Here is an 18709-nt window from a genome sequence, read left to right on the forward strand (position 1 = left end):
TTCATACCACAGCTCCTGGGCAGAGGAGGACACGACTATACAAACATTAGAGCATCGGATCACAGCTACTGGTGTCTGTGAGGTAAAACCATTAAGGACCAAGTGATTTTTCATTTTTGCGTATTTGTTTTATCCTTCCAAGCCATAACTTTTTATTTTTATTTTTTTCCGTCGATGCAGCCATGTGAGGGCTTCTTTTTTGGAGGGCGACTTTTACTTTTGAATAACACCATTGATTTTATCATATGATTTAATGGTAAGCAGGAAAATAATTCCAAGTGTGGCAAAATAGAATTATTTTTTGAGATCTTTATTTACAGGGTCCATTTTACCATAAAACCGACCTGGCAGTATGACAGTCAGCCGCTATTTATTTATTATTATTATTTATTTATAGAGCACCATTGATTCCATGGTGCTGTACATGAGAAGGGGGTTACATACAAAATACATATACAAGTTACAGTAGACATACTAGTACAGAGGGAAGAGGGCCCTGCCCTTGCGGGCTTACATTCTATAGGATTATGGGGAGGAGACAGTAGGTGGGGTGTAGGTGGGGCGGCAGCTCCGCACGGTGGTGGGGCGGCAGCTCCGCACGGTGGTGGGGCGGCAGCTCCGCACGGTGGTGGGGCGGCAGCTCCGCACGGTGGTGGGGCGGCAGCTATCCCATGTGTGTGTGTATGTGTATTTTTATGACCACGGTCTATGTAATTTTAATACAAAGTTATACTGTTGTGCCTACTTTTGAGCTATAAAGTTTGTTTTTTTTTACTTTTTTTGTGGTGTCTTGGCATACAAGTTAATAGAGTCTCAGATACAGTCCTCTAGGATTCTCTGTATTGTAAGTAGCATCTTGGCTTAAGGGCTCTTTTACAAGGGCTGTGATTGACACAATGAAAGTTCACAAGGACTCATGTCCCCAATTATTGCCTTGGTAAACATGCGCAATTACCAGCCGACAATGCTAATTGTCAGTAGCACATGCCCTCATGTAAATGTGGATGTGCTGCCGACAATGCAAATGGCATGCGAACAAACAATCATGGTGACGATTCTTCATCCCTACACAATTTGTGCATTCATATCAACTTCTTATATTACTATTTGTTGTTCATTTAGGCAAACTATTTGCTGTCATTAAAGGACTTTCTCTAGGTCTTGAATTTAATTTTGCTCATGTGCTCCCATTTTGCTTGTTTATAGGAAATCTGTCACCAGGTTTTTGCTATTTTGCAGCATAATGTAGAGACAGAAACCCTGATTCCAACGATGTGTCACTTACTGAGCTGTTTGCTGTCATTTTGATAAAATCACTGTTTTCCCTGCTGCAGGTCTAGCAGTTATACAGAGGTCATAAATGTGCTGGACTACCCGGCAACACTCCAAGTAGTCCTCTAATGATAATTTACTGCTGATTAATCAGTGATTTTTATCAAAACTACATTAAACAGTCCAGTAAGTGACACACCACTGGAATCAGGATATCAGCCACTACATTATACTGCTCTCAGATTAGGTAGCAAAAACCTGGTGACGGATTCCATTTAAAAGGCTGCAGGTCAAGGAAAGAAGGGAGTCTGTTTAGTGTAGGTTCCTATCTGTTTGAGGTTGCATTATCGTGATGGCTGAGCTTAAAGGGAACCTGTCACCAGTTTTTTTCAGTATTAAACCAAAAGTATCACCTTCTGCAGCTCCTGGGCTGCATTCTATGAAGGTGCTCCTTGTTCCTGACTCACCTTGCAAACCCCAGAAATACCTTTTATAAAATCTGACCGCCAGGTATGTAAATCAGCCGTTCTGGTTGGATGGGCGTCCTTTTCTTGGTCATTTGGGTGTCGTCTTTTTCGGCTCCTGTCCCCCCTTTTTGCTGCTGTTCGTCGTCCTCCTTTGATGATTGATGTGGATGAAGCCTCCATCATCATCCATGTAGATGGGCTCAATCGCATGCCTGCGCAGTCATTCCCGCCTCTTGCAGACTCATTTCTCTCTGCGCCACTGCAGGCAGAGCCACAAAGAAGAATAGGTGTGCTTGCGCAAATCAATGAGCTCTCTGCGCAGGCCAAGATTGTGAGAGGGCTCACCAGATCATGCAAGTGCACCTATGTTTTCGGCTCTGCCCGCAGTGGGGCAGAGCGAAGTGCGCCTGCGCGAGCCAGGAATGACTGTGCGGGCACGCGATTTTGCCCAGTACGTGGATGATTACAAAGAGGTCACCCACTTCAATCATCAAAGAAGGACAGCGTACAGCGGAAAAAGGAGGACAGGAGACGAAAAAGAGGACGCCCATCCAACCAGAACAGCTAATTTACATACGTGGCGGCAGATTTTATAAAGGTATTTCTGGAGTCTTCAAGGGGAGTCAGGGAACAAGATGCACCTTAATAGAATGCAGCCCAGGAGCTGCAGAAGGTGAGACTTTTGGTTTTACACTCAAAAAACTGGTGACAGGTTCCCTTTAAACAATTTGATCTAATCTAATAGAATGCATTTTAGGTTAAACGCTTTATACAATGTTGGATTGTATCATATAGCTCGCAGATACTGCCCAGTCACCGCAGCGAGAACCTGCACTGTTATTGCACTTTGGTTGTGCTTCCTAAATGAAAACATTGGCTATAATAATAATAATTAATAATTAATTATATTTACAATTGTTGGAAGATGGGCTCCAAAAATGTGATCAAAATATATAATTAGTTAAGTTTCATTGCACTTTCCATTAGATAGTATTCTTTAAGGCTGACTCCATCTTCGCCGTATACTCCTAATCACTCACAATTTTTTTGTTGTTGTTTTTGTTTGGGCAGAGGCATCTGGATATTACCTGTGCTGGGCTCATGCTATCGGTCCGCACCCAAGAGTGGTAAGTTTCTATATTATCGTCCCTCCTTGTTGTAACAGACACTTGATTTATCAAACCGGGGGCTTATATAACCTCGGATGCAAAGGTTTAGCTACAAATGTACAAATGTAGCTAAGTGTAAACCCCCTGTGCAGACATTCCACGGTCAGCTCTCGGGGCCTGCAGAACGCATTTCGTTTGGTGGCCACGTTCTCTAGCTATACCTGTTATATATTGCACATTTCCCAGTTTTCTAGAGCACGGTGAATGCGGAAGCTTCATTTGAAGTGTTGTTTCTGTATGCCCACAGACAAATCTGAATTACCACACAAGAAACAGGATGTGACTTCTTACAGAGAAGTGTTAACAAATGCTAAACAGGCTCCATTAACATAGCCGCATTTGGTGCTCAGGCCTTATTGATTGCCTAGGTCAATGGTTTATGTCCAGCATTCAGTATATGGCCTTTTCTTTATAAGAATTGCCTTCTGAAGTGACTTTGTGGAGCCTATATGAGAGAAAATACCCAAAAGTGACACCTTTCTAAAAACTGCACCTCTCACACTGCTCAAAACCACATCCAAGAAGTTTATTATCCCTTTTAGGCGCTTTAGAGTAACTAAATCAATGTGGAAGAAAAAAATAAAAATGTTTCTTTTTACGAAAAAAATGTTAATTTAGCCCCAAATTTTGTATTGAACAGAAAACTGTCTGGAATCATTAGCAGAAGCCTTGTCACGTTTGTAAAGCTCCCAATGTGCCTAAACAGTGGAGCTCCCCCACAAGTGACCCCAGTTTGGAAACTAGAACCCTCAAGCAATTTATCTAGATGTTTGGTGAGCACCTTGAACCCCATGGGGCTTCACAGAATTTTATAATATAAAATCATTTTTTTTTTCCCTCAAAATGGTTTTATGGATTTCTCATTGTTCTTTGTTTTAGGGTACCGTAATAAACTTCTTGGATGTGATTATACTGTGAGGAGTGCAGTTTTTAGATTGGTGTCACTTTTGGGTATTTTCTATCATTTAGGCTCCTGAAAGCCACTTCAAATGTAATGTGGTCCCTAAAAAAAATGGTTTTGTTATTTTTGTTGGAAATATGAGAAATTGCTGATAAAGTTTGAACTCTTCTAAGTTCCTAACAACAAAAAAAAATAGTTTAAAAACTTTCACCGATGTAAAGTAGACAAGTGGGAAATGTTATTTAGTAATTATTTTGCGTGATATACTTCTCTGGTTTAAGGGCATAAAAATTAAAAGTTCATAATGTCAAAATTTTAAATTTTTTGAGCTCGTTCTTTATATTTTCATAAATAAATATATATCATATTATCCTAAATGTACCACTTAACATGAAGTACAATGTGTCATGAAGAAGCAATATTATTACCTTTGTAAAGTGTAACTGCTCAGAATTGTAAAATTTGGCCTGGTCAGGAAGATGAAAACAAGCTGGGGGTTAAAGGGGAGGGAAAAAAATAAATAATAAAATAATATATATAAAAAATCCTTGTCTTCTGGACCGGTGCTGCTCCTCTGTACTCAGCGCTGTTCAGTGGCATCAATATCTGGCAGTGGCCATCACACATGAGCATTACAGCCGGTCAGTGGCCTCTAAATGGCTGCAGCTTTAACATCTTGTCCAAGTGATAATAGTAGTAAAATAAGGCCAAGGTTCTCTGAAGGTTCACCGCTTGATCACGCACTTGGTCAGTGGAGCTACTGATGATTTTCCCAGTATATTTTGCTTTAGAACTTTTTGTGTGCCATTTCTATGATGAAGTTCAGCAGCAGCTGTGGCTTTTATTACTAAATTTAACGGCATGTCCACCCGTTCCTGTCAAAAATTGATGTGCCTAAAGATCACCAGATTAAAGTTGGCCAAACCTGGCTACTTTGGCTTTTCTGGCTGATCATCTAATGTGTATTTGGGCCTCCCGCCTGACCCTGACAGATAATCTCAGTTTGATCTCAGTTGTGAGATAAGCTGCAGAAAAGGCTTTAGGCTGAGCAGTCCTGTATTGGGGAGTCAGGGTAGAGGGGGTCTCCTAAATTACCATTTTGCCATATCTAGTGTGTGTGTGTGTGTGTGTGTGTGTGTGCACTTTTGAAAAAAGGAAGCTTTCTCATTGATAGAGCTGAAGGCTCTTGGCTCACAATATAGTCATAGGCTCCTATACATCCAGTTAAGGCCAAAAGAGGTGTATGTGACGTTCTGCTCTTTCCTGTACACGGAGCCACTGCAAAAACAAAAAGTACATATGCATACATTTATTCTTCACACTTTGCTGATATCAGTAGCCCAGACACTGGATTAATCAGCTATTAAAGAAAACTGTCAGCAGATTTTTATGTAATTTGAAAACCGCAGGAGATACTGGATAAAACCCTGAATTCAGGGATATGTCACTTATCACTGTGTGCTCTTGTCTACTTACAATGAAGGTTTTATCACCAGTATATTATCACTGCCCAGACTTGGTCTCATGCACCTCTGCTAGATCAACCACTCCCCTTTTATGATTAGCAGCTCACTGCCATTAGACAATATATACAGAGAGCTTGGTGTATGTATGATTAACGTTTTGAGCTCTGCTACATATTACAAGGAAAACAGATGCGGTACCGCACCACTAGGTCACCTGATTCAATACTGCGAGGGACAGGAGGAGCGACATTAACCACCAAGGCTCTGTACAGCGGCGCTCACCAGAAGGGAACCAGTGCCTCGAAGATCCTCATAACAGAAAGTAGACTCGTGGCACACGCTGTTGTGTAAAAGTCCTTGCTTCATTATAAATGCATAAAAGGTAAGCCGGTCCGAGACCATATGCTGGCACTCTGGAGGACTGTGGCCGTTTCGCGCTGCTGTGCTTCTACGGGTCCTGGAAACGGCGAAACGGCCACCGTCCTCCGTAGTACCAGCATCTGGTTTCGGACCCGCTCACCTTTTATGTATTTATAATAAAGCAAGGACTTTTACACAACCGTGTGAGCCACGATTCTACCTTCTCTTATGATGATCTGCTACATACTACATCTAAGGACTGATTGTTGCACAACTGCTGCACCCTATAAATTATGTGATACATACATTACATTGAGTTCTGGGTCTCTCTTCCTACATGTCGTTGACTGGGGCGGCAGGGGCTCACCAGTAACTGGCTCGAGGGGCCCACCGATCAACTACATGAAAATATTATAGTCACAAATTTACCTGTTTTTCTATAAAATAATATACTGGGTAGTTTGTAAAATGAATGAGATGCTACCTTTGTACATAGTGAATAAGTGATATTCTACTACAAAGGGGCCCACCAGAGGATTCTCCTGTTCTCTCGTGGGCCAGTCCAAGCCTGTATACCGGCCATCCTAAAGTTAATATAATGAACCGGCGACACATGCGGCTCTAGTTCATATATATTTGCACAGCGTTAATACCAGACTCGCAGTCATGTGATCAGGGGTGTGAAGATTGCCTGATTTTTAGACCTCCAACACTGATCTATATACAATCCCTGGGGTATAGACCAACCTGTAGAAGACTCCCTTCTCTATTGAGAATATTAATGGCCATTATCTATTCACAGTATATTGATGATGTATCTTTAGAATAGGTCATCAATATGAGAATGGTGGGGGGGGGGTGACACCTGGCACCCCAACTGATCAGCTGTTACAAGCCCCGACAGCAGCAACCGGCAATGTTCTGCCATATTCAATGTGTAAGGGCCACTGTCAGAGAATATAACGACTTGTCGGATAGGGTGCCAGGTGTTGGACATTTTGATGTTGAGTAAGGTCATCAATATGTTCTTACTGGATAACCCCTTTATCAAAGGAAAAAATTATATAATCATGCCAGAACCTAGCAATTATGGTATCTGTTGTGTATTCTGAAGCATTGTTCTGTGGAGAGAAATACAATATGCTTGATCTTTTCTTCTCCTGTTGTGAGCATTAGTGTTTATGTGGATGAAGCTGCTCGGGAACATATCAGAAAGGAAGGTTGAGATCGGAACAGTTTGTAATAGATGTAAATAAATAGGTTGAAAACAGACTTAGGTTTGTCAAGTTCACCCTGGCTCCATAAGTTATACTTTCTGTATCACTAGATTACTTATAACCTACAATGCTGTTTGTGCTGAGGAAATCATCCAGCCTTTTTTAATTGCTGGTATAGTAACTACCATTACTATCACAGGCATTCCAGTATGACTGCTCTAACTGGAAAGAACCCTTTCCTATTTAGCTACTGGAATCGCTTTTCCTCCACAGGTAATGAATGTCCCCTGGTCCTTTGTAAGGTCTTTGGGAGGAATAAATCATGTGCCAGTCCTTTGGATTGACCACACATGTACAGTTGAAACCAGAAGTTTACATTCACTATCTAAAAAGACACATCTGCATGTTTTTCTCACTATTTGACATGAAATCAGAATAAACCTTTCCTCTTTTAGGTCAATTAGGAACCAAAATTACTTATATTTGCCAAATGCCAGAATAATGAGGAAGAGACAATATTTTAAGGCATTTTTATTACTTTCTGAAAAGTCAAAAGTTTACATACATTTTATTAGTATTGGGTACCATTGCTCTTAACTGTATGATTTGGGTGAAATGTTTTGGCCATCCTCACAGGCTTCTCAAAATAGTTGGTAGGAATTTGGGCCCATTCCTCCTGACAGAAACTTGTGTAACTGAGCCATGTTTGTAGGTCGCTCTCACCGGCCTTTTCAGCTTTGCCCATACATTTCCAATAGGCTTGAGATAAGGGCTTTGTGATGGGCACTCCAAAACATTGACTGTTATCCTTAAGTCACTTTGTTACCAGTTTGGCAGTATGATTCTGGTCATTGTCCATTTGGAAGACCCATTTCCGCCCAAGCTTTAAGTTCCTGCCTGATGTTTTGAGATGCTGCTTCAGTATTGCCACAATCGTCTTTCCTTATGATGGCATCAATTTTGGAAAGTGCATCAGTCCCTCCTGCAGCAAAACAACCCCACAACATGATGCTGCCACCTCTGTGTGTCACAGTTGGGATGGTGTTCTTAGGCTTCAAAGCTTCTCCCTTTTTCCTCCAAACGGAACGATTGTCATTATGGCCAAACTGTTAAATTTTTGAATTTTGAATGAAGGTGTTTGTTCCTGTGTGCATTTGCAAACATTAATCTGGCTTTTTTTTTTTCTTTTGGAGTAATGGCTTCTTCCTGGCAGAGTGGCCTTTCAGCCCATGTTGATACAGTACTCGTTTCACTGTGGATAATGCTACAATCTTACCAACTTCCACCAGCGTCTTCACAAGGTCTTTTGCTTTTGTTGTTGGGTTGATATGCACATGTCTGACCAAAGCACATTATCTCTGGTACACAGGACCCATCACCTTCCTGAGCGGTATGATGGCTGGATATTCCCATCTTATTTGTACTTGTGTATAATTGTTTGTACAGATGAACAAGGCACCCTCAGGTATCTGGAAATTGCACCCAAAGATGAAACAGACTTGTGCAAGTCTACAATTTTCTTCCAGAGATCTTGGCTGATTTGCTTTTGACTTTCCCATGATACTACACAAAGAAGCAGTGTGTTTCAGGTGTGCATTAAAATACATCCACAGGTGTGTCTCTAATTAACTCTGATGTTCCCAATAAACTTATCAAAAGCTTCTAAAGTCATCACATCATCATATGGGCTGTCCCATATTGTTTAAACAAATCAAAAAGGTTCGTGGAGCCTCTGTTAGGAGTCTCAACACTGAAACTTTTTGATTTGCATATTTCCCAGGGGGCAATGTACCTAGGATTTCACTGTCTTAAGCGCCCTTGCTGGCTGCCGGCAGTGTTTTCTCTGACTGGTCTCCCCGAGATCAGTGATTGTTTTGTTTCCATATTGTTTAAAGGCATAGTACTATTAAGGGTGCTTTACACGCTGCGACATTGCTAACGCCGTTAGCGACATCGCAGTGTGTGACACCAATGAGCGACGATAAACGAGCGCAAAAACGTCAATCGTTGCTCGTTGACACGTCGTTCATTTCCTTAATATCGTTGCTGCTGCAGGTACAATGTTGTTCGTTGTTCCTGCGGCAACACACATCGTTATGTGTGACACCGCAGGAACGACGAACATCTCCTTACCTGCGTCCACCGGCAATGAGGAAGGAAGGAGGTTGGCGGCATGTTCCGGCCGCTCATCTCCGCCCCCTCCTCTGCTATTGGACGGCTGCCGTGTGACGCCGCACAAACCGCCCCCCCTTAGAAAGGAGGCGGATCGCCGGCCAGAGCGACGTCGCAGGGAATGTTAAGTCCGTGTGACGGGTGTAAGCGATGTTGTGCGCCACGGGCAGCAATTTTCCCGTGACACACAACCGACGGGGGCGGGTACGCTCGATAGCGATATCGGTACTGATATTGCATCGTGTAAAGTACCCTTAAGTGTATCTCAACTTTTGACTTTGCAGAAAGTAATAAAAATGCCTTAAAATATTATTTCTTTCTCATTATTCTGGCATTTGGCAAATATAAATAATTGACCTAAAATGGGAAAAGTGTATTCTGATTTCATGTCAGATAGTGAGAAAAACATGCAGATGTGTCTTTTTAGTGGATGTAAACCTCTAGTTTCAACTGTATATAGGCACATAAATTAGGTCTTTTTTCTAAGTTAAACAAATCCAACTTTTCCAACCTCTCATCATATGGGAGGTCTGCCATCCTTTTTAACTATTTAGTTGCCCATTTTTGAACTGACTCTAAAGGCCCCGTCACACACAGAGATAAATCTTTGGCATATCTGTGGTTGCAGTGAAATCATGGACATATTGTTCCATTTGTATACAGCCACAAACCTGGCACTGATTGTCCACAATTTGACTGCAACCACAGATCTACCGCAGATTTATCTCTGTGTGTGACAGGGCCTTAAGGCTATGTGCCCACGCTGCGGATTTACCGCGGATTTTCCGAAAATCTGCAGCAGCGGCACTTCCAAGCCATTTCAATGGCATTTTGGAAATGCTGTGTCCATGCTGCGGATTTTTCCGCGGCGGATTTGCCGCGGATTTTGATCCGGAAAAATCTGCAGCATGTCAATTATTGTTGCGGATTTTGGTGCGGATTTTGGGTATAGAATGGGGGGAAAAAAAAAAAAATCCGCATCAAAATCCGCGGCAAAAATAAGGTGCGGATTTGCCGCGAAAGTCGCGGATTTTCATGCAGAAAAATCCGCAGGTACATTCTACCGTGGACACATAGCCTAACTTTCCAGTGTCCTTTTCAAAATATGGAGCCCAAAACTGTATCCCATATTAAGAGGTTCATGCCTCTTAATGAATCAAGAGAGGGGTGAAATGGCACAAGCCTCAGTATATGCCTCATCACAAATCTTACTCCAGTCATGGACTGGAGTATGATTTGTGGCGTAAGGAGCACTGCCACTCATCATGAGTTTGACGACCAGAGGTCGCCATGCCCGCATTTTGCCTGAGCTCTTCCATCTATCAGAGTTAGATGAAAATAGCTTGAAAACAGCAAAAGTCGTAACATGTTTGCTCAAAGTCGCTTTATGCAATCACTTTGTGACGTTTGAAAGCCTTTTATGCTAGAATTGTGGCATAAGTGGATTGATAAATGAGGGCCATAGAGTCTTATGTCACTCTTTAAACTGATAAATGTGCTCTTTTACAAATGCTGACTGGACCTATCCAAGCAGGAATTCTAAAGTGTGTCCGCCCTTTGTCTTCTATACTTATAGTACGTCTGCATGATCAGTATTACTAGCAGTTCTTTCTGTGGTAATTTTAGCAGCCATATTTGTCAGATCATAGCCCAAAACAAGTGCAGCCACCTAGTAAATGTGGGCAGTTCTGTTTTGGCTTCAGCCATTTTCCAGTCATTTTCACCAAAATGCAGCATGTGTAATGCAGGCGTCCCCGTAGGGACGCCGAAATACTCACTTCCCACCCTTCAGCGCCTCTCCACAGTCGACTGTGTTCTGCTCCCAGGGCTTGTGCACGCCACACAGGTCTCCTCGAACTCTGCTTAGAAGGCATTTGTGTGCTCGTTCCCTGCTCTTAAAGGGCCAGTGCACTATTACCCGGAAGTACCTCTCAGCCTAGGGGAGGTGCCTGAGCAATGAGTTTAGTTCTTGTCTGCTTGATAGCTAGTTGTCAGGTCCTGTGTCTCCTATGTCCGTTACCTCTACAAGTGGTTGCCTTTCCATACCTGTCAGTATCTGCCATACCTGCCTGCACCATTCATCTAGTCTGCATTAAATGTCCCGGCTGCACCTGTCTGCACTAGAGACTGTATCTGCCTGTAGGGTCAAAAGTGGTCTGTGACTTCATGTCATGTTTTAATGTAGCTTGGAATAAAGAAACTACCTTTTATTCATGAGGATATGCCAGAACCCTTTTTCCTTTCTAATTTATACCTGCCTGCATCCATTACCCGGGAGCCAGATGCCACAGCCCTGGATACTGCCCTGGGAGTGGTACCTGGTGTCTACCAGCAGCCAAGCCCATCCTCACCATCAAAGGCTCTGGCGAATACCCGGTAGGTGCTTAATTAAGCCCCTCCGACGTCAGGGTAGGTCCAGGAACCCCCTGTGGTCCAGTGGCTCCACTCCTGCTCTCCGCAAACTGCAAGCGTCACAGCATGGTTTAGAAATGGGCCTATTTTGAGATGTTATCCTTCAAACATTTGCAAAAAATATAATCAAAATGTTTGTTAGGGTTTTTTTTAATGTATTTTAAAATGCAGAACAAATGCCCTATAAGTAACTCACTTGCCATGTTCTGCATCTAGAATATCAGCTGGACCCATTCTAGGAGGAGAGGAAGAAGGCAAATAAGATAGCACTTGGTAATCGGGCTTCCTGGATAGGTTTTGTAGCATTTCCCACATATTGCTGTAACTCTGCACGGACCCACCTACGGGCAGAGCAATGCTCCTCTACCAGCACACAGCAGGATTTCCTGACCATTACTCCTCTTGTTTTTTCTGCTGCTCATTTATAAAGCCATGTGCACAATGGAATCACATTTGGCTTCACTCAAATAGAAAATATAGGGTGCGGCTTGTATTTTTAACATCAGATTGTCACATTGTGCGCCAAACGACAGAAGGATAATTACTACTGTGAGCAAAACACTGGTGAAAAATAAGGAATTATGGGTTACATATTGAAGCATAGATGAAAGACGGCAGACTGCAGATAACAGGGCACAGCTGCATGTTAGGCCTGCTCTAATGTGCTAGAAATAGGAATGTGTCTGCGTATTGTAATATAGACAATAAACCTCTACTCGGGGTCTTTTAGGGTAACACAACCAAGAATAAGATCAATGAATAATTACAATGTAGTGACGAATTAGTTGTAATACAAGCAAAAAAAATTGGGTACTTGTTCGACAAAAAAACTGAAAACGTGGGCTGCACACCTGACATACAAGTGCAGTGTGCAGGTGCGCACCCACACTGCAGCCACCAACAGACAAAAACAACCTAGACATGAATATCCTGCAGTCAGTAAGTAGTCAGTAGTGATAAATCTAAAAAGCAGGGTACTGGGATGGCTTTTCCAATCTGTCCCCTCCCTGTTATTTATGCTAATTCTATTATACAATCGTTTTACTAACTGACTAGGAGGACCTGTGCTGATGTCATACCCATGTGACCAGAAGGGGCGGGGCCTCAGCCAATATAGCTGACACCAGGAAGCAACATTATTTTCCTGTTGGCGATGTAGTCATACTGGCTGTCAGAACATGCTTAGGGTTTTATTGGAACCACTAAGAATCAATCGCTTAATGCCAGTAACTTGAGGACTTAAAATATTAGAAACTGATAACAGGACTCTTGTATTAAATTATATTCTATTACTGACCCAAGAGTCTATAATAGTTGAGCCCCCCCTTCCCTGTCATGAAATCGTTCAGTGTTATATTTCATATTTCTACTGGCCTCGTGCCCAAGTTCCTGGGGTCTTCAAGTTTTAATGCTGTGTATGGCTGTGGTTAATGAAACATTTAGGCTGGGGTTACACAAAAGACTGCAAATACTAGTGTACCTATTATTTACATTTTAATTTGTGACTTTTAGGGGGGGTTCCACTGCTCACAGCACTTTCCTAAGAAGTGGGCAGAACTTGGCAGAAGTGGAGGGGGCACATATGATCCAAAACGTTTTACTAGAATTCATGCCAGAATGCAGCATACATCAGATCTCACAGACACGAAGCAAGAGATGTGCTTAATGGGGCCGCGCACCTCCCCATAAATTAGGCTCCTCTTACTCCAGTGTAAGGAAAGAAGGTCTCAATAGATCTTTCATTGACTTCACGGATTGTGTCACAAATGGCCCCCTGTGGGATGGAATGAAATTATTACAGAGCACAACTGTAGACCCATAGTGAAATGTTGTGTTATAAGAGACGTCTCATGTAGTTGCAGCCTTAAGAGGAGATTTTTCAATGTAAACTTAGGCATGGCGCTTCATTTATTAGGTGTAATTGTTTCCAGTCTATTTATTTTAACATTGACATTTTAGAAATAATGAAAGTGAAGCACAATTAATTCAGCTATTATGCTTGGTTGCAGGGATACATTTTGCAAGAGTTTCTAAGAGAAGAAATTGCTACAAGAGGCAGTAATTATGCAATTAACGAGATAGCAAATGGGAACCGTACACGACAAAGTAGTGGCGTTTACTGCTAGATATTGCAGTCTGCTGGGGTGACGTTTTCAGCAGTGTCTACAGATCTCGTCAGGATAGGCGCCACATTGTGCACCTTCTAACCTTGAACAGCACTGTGCGCTAGGAAGTGGCGGTGCATGGTATTGCAGCTCAGTCCCATTCATTATCACTGAAGTCTCAGAATAGGAAAAGCTAGAGAATTGTGTTTCACACTAATTATCCAACCAACTTGCCTGCGATCACCTACAAAACGAGCAAAATAATCATTCGCTAGGTGATGGGCTTGTATGAGAAATCATCGTCATTTCCAGCACATGGTCCCATATAAACAGATGTGCTGCCAATGACATGATACTGTATGGGGACAGAAGAGTCATATTACCTATCACTTTGCCCCCTCCATTGTTGTACACAGGTCGGTAAATCAGCCCCTGAACAAATGATTTATATAGCTGATTGCACAAGTTAAGGTAGTGACCAATATATACATCTAAATGCACCATTTAACAGTCATAGCCTATTAATAAAAGGATCAACAGTAGAGCATTAAGTGAGAAAGATCAGATCTTCTCTTGTTACTTACTGCAGTTATCAGTTGCCTGTATAACTAGATGCTGCAATAGTGGATACATCAATGTAAAACTGATAGGGAGGCTTTTCCTAAATACCTTGTTCAGCCAATTCTGCTTCTGAGCAGCGCTATTGAGGACCGCTCATCTCCATGAAGTGATCCCCGGGCTCCGTGACCTCTGAGATCTGGTCATGTCATGTCAACTTGCAGTTGACCTAACATCACCGAGTCCAGTCTCTGGGCTGTGGGCAGAGTTTCACAGCTCATTACAGCCCAGCATGTCGCGTGCTCTCTCCTCCTTCGCTGCAGAGCACCGCAAGCAGGAATGATGCTGGGCTGTGACAAGCGGTGAAACACTGCCCACAGCCCAGTCACTCATGGAGACTGGGGCTGGCCGCAGTGATGTGGGGTCAACTGCAGGTTGACATAACATTACTGAATCTCAGAGGTCAAGTAGCCCGGTGTCACTTAATGGGGATGAGCGGTCTGCAGTAGCATCACTCAGAGGCAGAATTGGCTGAACAAGGTATTCAGAAAAAGCCTTTCCTATCAGTGTTACAGAGATGTGGCCACTATTGCAGAGTAGTGAACCACCTCTTTAAGGCTATGTTCACACTGTATTTTTGCTGCTTTGTTTTGACAGCAAAACCTGATCTCTTGGCAGTAAAAAAGTTTTCTCTAGTCCCTTCCACGACAGCATTAGGAGGTTGTCTCTCCACGCCCTAATTGGGACAGGAAGTACAAGAGGTTTAAAAGGACCCTCCCACCTCCCATAGCCAGTGTCTTTCCTGTCCCCATGGGGCATGGAGAGGTTTTTCTTTTTTTCCTATGCTGTGGTGGCCGGCGAACTACAGTATACATTTTTTTTTTTTTTTTTCCTTCTTCTTCCCCTATTACCTTAAGCCGGACCGTTTCGGTCGGGCCTTCGCCGCTCCTCCCTTGCTGTTCCCTCACGCTGTGGGGGACCGCTGCTCCAGCCTTCCGGAACTCCTCTGGGGTGATGCAGGCTGTGGAGCTCCCCGGCCGGCTGCTGGAGCGATCCGGAAGTGCTCCCGGGGGCGGGACTTCCGGTCTAGCGAACTTCCGGTTGAGCGCTTCTGGTCGCGGAGGCAGCGTGGAGGACACTCCGACACTGACTCGGCCTGTCCGGGACCGGATGCAGGAGGCTGGGAACGTTAGCCGTCACTGGGGGGGCAGGCCCTTCTGCATAAGGGCTGCCGTGAAGACGTCAGATTCATGGTAAGAGATTCGACCGTGCTCCCTGTCATGTCTTCCCCTGCAGCTGCATCTGCAGAGCCCAGTGTGCCCCCTGCTACAGTAAGTACGGAGGGGGATGGTCCCTCAGGCATAGGTCTCAGGCAGATAATTTATGGCTCTCTGGTCTGTGTTTTCTAGGAGGACAAGGCCACTAAGAAAGTTGACAGAAATGAAAAGTCAGAGAAGGCTGAGAAGTCAGAGAAGGCTGAGAAGTCAGAGAAGGCTGAGAAGTCAGAGAAGGCTGAGAAGTCAGAGAAGTCAGAGAAGGCTGAGAAGTCGGAGAAGGCTGAGAAGTCGGAGAAGTCAGACAAGGCTGAGAAGTCAGACAAGGCTGAGAAGTCAGACAAGGCTGAGAAGTCAGACAAGGCTGAGAAGTCAGAGAAGGCTGAGAAGTCAGAGAAGGCTGAGAAGTCAGAGAAGCCGGATAGACCTGACAGATTTGAAAAGATTAAAAAATGGCCAGTCTGTATAAGGAAGCTCCCTGCAGTATGGGACAAGAAGCTTTGCCAACAATGTACGGACCAGAGTATTAGGGCCGAACAACCGTCCCTGATAGACGAGTTGCGGTCCATGATGAAACAGGAGATTCAGGCCTCACTGGCCTCCCTCCCTGCTCCTGGTCCCTCTTCTCCAAAGAAGAGGAAACTCCAGTCAGCCCCGTTTGATCATGAGGATGCTGATTCCGCCTCAGAGGGTCCCGATGAAGGATTTCCCTCTGGGAGGTCTGACCAGTCCTTTCTGTTTCCCTCAGAAGATTTGGGGGATCTTATTGGGGCAGTTCGGAGCACTATGGGGTTAGAGGAAGTGCAGTCTCTTCCCTCAATCCAGGATGAAATCTTTGCTGGCCTGAAAACAGTCAAACAATTAGGATTTCCGGTTCATGCCAATGTTCTGGATATTGTCTCTCAGGAATGGGAATTTCCTGAGAGGCGGGTACGGAGTGACCCTAGACGCAGGTTTCCTCTAGAACCTTCTGGATTACATTGGGAGGTCCCAAAAGTAGATGTTCAGGTGGCTAGGGTAGCTAAACAAACGGCGCTTCCCTTTGAAGATACTTCCCAACTTAAAGATCAGATGGATAGGAAGGTAGAAGGCCTAATGAAGCGATCCTGGGAGGCATCGTCTTCTTCTATTCAGGCTAACATTGCCTCCACTTGTGTATCCAGGTCCCTACTTAGGTGGTTAGACCAGTTGGAGGCTCATATTTCCCAAGGTACCCCTCGGGAGGAATTGCTGGAATCCCTTCCCTTGCTTAGGAAGGCTACCAGTTTTTTGGCAGATACCTCGGTGGAATCTGTCCGCCTGGAGGCCAGGACCTCGGTTCTATCTAACTCTGCCAGACGTGCCCTCTGGCTTAAGGCCTGGAGTGGAGACTCCACCTCCAAAATAAGGCTTTGCTCCCTTCCGTTTAAAGGGGATTTGGTGTTTGGGCCTGCCCTAGATGATATTCTGGACAAGGCGACTGATCGTAAGGCCTTACCTGATCCTAGACCCACCAGGAAGCGGTCCTTTCGTCCCTCGATGCCTCAGGCCTCCCAGCCCAGAGGGAAAGGGAATTCAGGCCGGTGGAGCTATCCTAAGGGTAGAGGGAGAAACATCCTCATCCCTCCCCATCAACAACGTCCTCAGCAGGACAAACAGTGACTCGGCTCGGGTGGGGGGATGACTCTCGGCGTTTCTCCCCCAGTGGCGGTCCATAACCACCTGCCAATGGGTTCTGAAGATCGTCTCGGAGGGTCTCCTAATAGAATTCATCCCCCCCCCTCTTCCAGGTCTCCGAGTCACTGCTCTGGCGTCGCAGGTTTCACAGGCTCTCTTATACGCAAAGATTCTAGAGCTAATGCACTCGGGGGTCGTTTCCCCAGTCCCGAGTCAGGAAGAAGGGATAGGACACTACTCCCGCCTCTTCCTTGTCAAAAAGCCGTCTGGCGACGTCCGGATAATAATCAATTTAAAGCGTCTCAACCGTCAGGTCAGGTACCGGCGGTTCAAGATGGAGTCAGTAAAATCAGCTATCCCCCTGATAGGTCTACATCACCAGATGGCCTCTATAGACTTGAAGGACGCCTACTTCCATGTGCCCGTCCATCCGGGTCACAGGCAGTACCTCAGGTTTGCGGTTCTACACGGGGAGGAGGTGCTTCATTTCCAATTCAATGTACTTCCCTTCGGGATCTCCTCGGCTCCAAGGATCTTTTCAAAGATCATGGCAGAGGTGGTCGCCTTCATACGATTGCAGGGTATCTGTCTGGTTCCATATTTGGACGACTTTCTTCTCATGGCTCCCTCTGCTCCAACCCTCCGGAGCCATGTGGAAAAGTCTTTAGGAATCCTTCGGTCCCTGGGATGGATTCCCAATCTCAAAAAATCACAGTTAAACCCCTCCTCCACTCGGCAGTTTCTCGGAGTGCTGCTGGACTCCGACCGACAGGCATCTTTTCTCCCGGAGGGCCACAGGGTAGGTCTGTTAGCCAAAATATCAAAACTTCACAGGCAGGCTCGCCCGATGCTTCAAGCAGCTATGTCGGCTCTGGGTTCTATGACATCCTGCATTCCCTCAGTCAGGTGGGCTCAGGCCCATTCTCGGTGTCTCCAGGATCATATCCTGGCGCATTGGGACAGACTCCCGTCATCCCTAAACAGACGGTTTCGCCTCTCGGGGCCCGTCTCCTCATCCCTTCTCTGGTGGCTGCGGCCCAACAACCTGCAGGGGGGGGTTGCCTGGACTCAGGCACCCCTGGTTACACTGACCACAGATGCCAGCCTGCGAGGATGGGGTGCTATGGTGGCAAACTCCCCATTTCAGGGGGTCTGGAGTCCTTATATCAGCTCCCAATCTTCCAACTACCGGGAGCTCAGGGCAGTCAGGGAAGCCCTCCTTGCGGCTCAGGATCTCGTCCGGGACTCTCACGTCCTGGTATACTCAGACAATGTCACAACAGTGGCACATCTCCGCCATCAGGGCAGTACACGCTCAGGCGCCCTGAAGTCGGTGTCCTCCCGGATCTTTCAATGGGCGGAACAATCACTGCTGTCCCTTTCTGCAGTGCATCTCAAGGGCTCACTAAATCTTCAGGCAGATTTCCTGAGTCGTCGGGATGTTCATCCGGGGGAATGGAGTCTGGATCAGGCGGTGTTCTGCTCTCTGGTGGCACGGTGGGGGGCTCCGGAAGTGGACCTCTTTGCTTCAGCAGGAAATCGCAAGGTCGCAACATTTTTCTCCCTGAACCCTCGGGACAAGGCGTTGGGGGTGGACGCCTTCTGCCACGACTGGTCCTTTTGCCTCGCCTACGCTTTCCCCCCCTCTTCCTCTTCTCGCACGGACCCTGAGGAAGATCA

The 18709-nt window shown here is 45.0% G+C and overlaps 1 protein-coding gene across 2 annotated transcripts in view; it reads left to right on the top strand.

Annotated features, from left to right (window-relative positions):
• The window catches only part of ELMO1 (engulfment and cell motility 1), a 512012-nt gene that overhangs the window by 45134 nt on the left and 448169 nt on the right, over window positions 1-18709 (top strand). For both annotated transcript variants that reach the window (XM_075315126.1, XM_075315127.1), the window contains exon 2: window positions 2811-2866. The gene's annotated coding sequence lies outside the window, so the exon portion shown is untranslated. The remainder of the gene's footprint in view (window positions 1-2810; window positions 2867-18709) is intronic.

Source organism: Anomaloglossus baeobatrachus, chromosome 6, assembly GCF_048569485.1.
Source record: "Anomaloglossus baeobatrachus isolate aAnoBae1 chromosome 6, aAnoBae1.hap1, whole genome shotgun sequence".
Taxonomy (NCBI): Eukaryota; Metazoa; Chordata; class Amphibia; order Anura; family Aromobatidae; genus Anomaloglossus; species Anomaloglossus baeobatrachus.